Source organism: Rattus rattus, chromosome 6 (assembly GCF_011064425.1).
Source record: "Rattus rattus isolate New Zealand chromosome 6, Rrattus_CSIRO_v1, whole genome shotgun sequence".
In the NCBI taxonomy this organism is placed as follows: domain Eukaryota; kingdom Metazoa; phylum Chordata; class Mammalia; order Rodentia; family Muridae; genus Rattus; species Rattus rattus.
The window spans coordinates 44,185,586-44,189,668 of NC_046159.1; positions in this window are offsets into that span (position 1 = coordinate 44,185,586).

Here is a 4,083-nt window from a genome sequence, read left to right on the forward strand (position 1 = left end):
TGAGATCTGTAGATTACCATAGCAACATGTAATACTTCCATGTGTCATCTCGGTTTATAAACAGAATAGAGAATATACATGCACACCCACAGCGTATATATCTCCCTAGTGTCTAGGCTTGCAGAATATCTATGTACTATAGATACATAAATGTCAAACACTCACTGTGAAGTACCATGGTTCATGGGAACATTAGTAAGAGATATGTTTTTATATTTCTGCTTTTTATTGTAATTCACTGTAAGATACTACACAACACAGCTTTTCAAATTGCTGGGGAGAAAGTTATATTTTTTCTCTGGAAATAGAGGTTGGAAAAGATATATTTGTAATCATCTGTGTACATAAAGCTACTTACTCACTAGAGAAAAGAAATATGGTTGTACTCTTGCTTTTTTAAGATTTCAAAGGCTACAGAAGTTATTATCAATGCTGATAGTGATCCGGGAAAAAATTTGGTCTGTGGCCAGGAAGAGGAGCTGCAACGATTTAACATCTTTCCTTCCCTTCCCACAGATCTCCCTTCCACAACCATGAGGTTTCTTTTAAGAACTTCAATGAAAAAATTGCTAGACTATTCTAACAATTAAAAAAAGACTATAACCCTTTATTTTTAAATGTATAAAGTTAAGACTTGATGGGTAATTTTTCATAATCCTCATATACATGCACAGATAAATACAGATGCAATTGTATATGGAAATCTATATATACAAATTAATGTAAGTCAAACTGCACATTTCTAGAGGGTTCATGGTCTTGTCCTGCTCTCTCTGTTTTTTTTTTTTTTATTACTTTTCCTGTGTGTGAATGAAATGTGATCTCTCTCCCTTCTGCTCCCACCACTGATAAATTCTGTCCCTCTCAAATAATAACAGAGTACACCCTTTCTTCTTCAAGTTATTTTGGTTCTGGTATTCTTATGACAGATTTAATTAATACTACTAATAATACACATACCTTTATTATCTGTCCGTATAATTTGTCTGCCAAGTGTTGGACTCCTCTACAAATTCTATCACTGTTGTACAGGGTACTTTCCCATGGGTATTTGAAGTGTCTCAGTTATGTCATTTCTGAGAGCTCAGTGAGATGTTAAGCTTCTGTTGATAATGACATTTTGCATCTGTTTAAGAGTCTTTTCTTATAGACTTCAGAGAGCTTTACTTAATATTAGGTGATTAAGAGACACAGTGCCCATTGAGTGACAGGCTTAGTTATGCCAATTTCTAGAAGAAACATTAATCTTGTAATTCAAGGTTAGCCAGATAAATCGAAACCAGGCAGCCTCATATCTGGGGATTTCATGCCTTCTAAGGTTACTGGCTTCTACATGAAAGTGGGTTGGTGGATTTGAAGTTTAGCCAAATTTTCTGCTTTTATACTGATAATAGTGCAGTGTTCATGCCTTTGAGAGTTACAGATACCTCATTCTCTGTCAGTAACCATTCACTTGGAATTTCAGAGAAAATAGTGTCAGGCAAAGGCTGTGTGTTTATATAACACCAACTATCGCACAAATTATCTGAAAATTGAGAAAGAAAATTTTAATGTTTTTCTGTGTGTGTATATACTATCAAAATGTATCCATACATACAAGTAATGACACAAATTTACAGATATTCATTGTTCACTAACACTGTTGAGTCTATTACCAATAGCTCAGATTCCCAGTTACATTTTTGCTCCAAATTTTATGTTTCTGCAGCTACTCTGCTATAACAGTGCATTGTGTATGAGTATGGGATCCTCTGTGTAGCCATAGTAAGCATATAATAGGGGTCTTGCTGAGTTATAAGTCCAAGCATGAAACCAATTATCTTACAATGTCCTATGCAGCTGATTGGAGTTTCTATAGCTGTGATAGATCACCATGACCACAAGTAACTTGGAGGCAAAGGGTTTTTTTTTGACTTACAAATCTCAGGTCACAATCTGTACTGGCTCTCAAGAAACCTGTCAACCTTGAAATTAACTAAATTAACTAAATTAACTAAATTAACTAAACCCAACCAGCTGAGTACATTCTTCTTCTCCTTCTTGTACTCTTCCACTTCCTTCTTCTTCTTCCTCCTTCTCCTCCTTCTCCTCCTTCTCCTCCTTCTCCCCCCTCCTCCTCTTTTTAAATTAGTTGAAGTGAGAAGACCCAACCAAATCCAGATCTTTTGAAGTAGGAGGACCCACCTTCATGGAGGGAGGAAGCAGTTGCTTTTTCCTGCTTGTTTTCACTTTCAATGGCAAGTTCATTCTTTCTTCACTTACATTAGAGCTTGCTTCTTTAGGATTCTGCCATATATTGAAGACCAGCTGATATATCCAGCCTTATGGAGTGAACAGTTAATGAATTGTTGGAATTTCTATTGGGAGATAATCACTGTTGAAATAGTTAAACCATAACTTCTAAGTTAGTCTAATAAACCACACACACATATGCATATGCATATACATCATATACATGCACATACATGTACATATGATATATGATATGCATAAAACAAAACCACAAAAATCACTACCTAATACAATAGTACAAAAGGGAACTTTAGATATCTTCTTATTTTTCTGTATTGTCATAACTTATTTGATAACCCATTGAAAACAGAAGTATATTTACCTTATTATCTTTTTATTATTTTAACAAGCATCTCTTTATTTAAAGGGATCTCAATTCAGAAAGCTGTTTGCTGGTTTCCCTATTTTTCTCCTCTCCAAAGCATCAGTTGAAAAACAGACGGCATAGTTTTTATTTGCTTCTGACTGTGAGCACATAATGTTCTGTACACTGAAGGCTGAATTTGTACAAATGGGATTGGTGCATATATATCAATAGATTGCATATGTGTGGAATGACTAAAGCATCAAAACTTTCTTGGCTTTCCAAGGAGCAGCTAGTAGATTTCCACAAATATAGCTATTTTCTTAATAAATCATTAAAGATGAGAATTGGTATAATTGCTTCCTAAAAATTAATATTGTATGTTCATTGTCTTTCTTCATTTTATTTTCTTATGAGATACTAGTTTTAAGTTGAATTATAAAATTTCAAAATATCACCAAATACCTGTGCTGGGGTAAAGAGCAGTGCATGGGACAAGGATAAAGAAAGATCAAAGAAGAAAGTAACAAGTCCCTTTCAACCTCCTTCAGCATGTCAGTATCCCCTTCTATGTTAGCAAGTATGACAAGCAACCAGCTGGACAATTACAAATGAACTCTCATACAAAGACAGGCAGGTAGATCAGCAGAATAGAATTGAAGACCCAGAAATGAACCCACACATTTATGGTCACTTGATTTTTGACAAAGGAGCTAAGACCATCCAGTGGAAAAAAGATAGCTTTTTCAACCAATGGTGCTGGATCAACTGGAGGTCAGCATGTAGAAGAATGTAGATCGATCCATGCTTATCACCCTGTACAAAACTTAAGTCCAAGTGGATCAAGGACCTCCACATCAAACCAGATACACTCAAACTATGGAAGGGAAAGTGGGGAAGTGCCTGGAACTCATGGGCACAGGGGAAACTTCCTGAACCAAAAGTTTATGCTCTAAGACCAAGAGTCAACAAATGGAACTTCATAAAATTACAAAGCTTCTGTAAGATGAAGGACAGTGTTGTCATGACCAAAGAGTAACCAACAGATTGGGAAAAGATCATTACCAGTCTAAACCTGACAGAGGGCAAATATCCAATATATACAAAGAACTCGAGAAGTTAGACTCCAGAGAATCAAATAACCCTATTAAAAATAGGATACAGAGCTAAACAAAGAATTCTCAACTGAGGAATATCTCATGGCTGACCAGCACCTAAAGAAATGTTCAACATCCTTAATCATCAGGGAAATGCAAATCAAAACAACCCTGAGATACCACCGCACATCAGTCAGAATGGCTAAGATCAAAAACTCAGGTGACAGCAGATTCTGGTAAGGATGTGGAGAAAGAGAAACACCCCTCAATTGTTGATGGGATTGCAAGTTGGTATAAACACTCTGGAAATCAGTCTGGAGGTTCCTCGGAATATTGGACATTTCACTACCTGAGTACCAAGCTACACCCAAAAGATGCTCCAACATACAA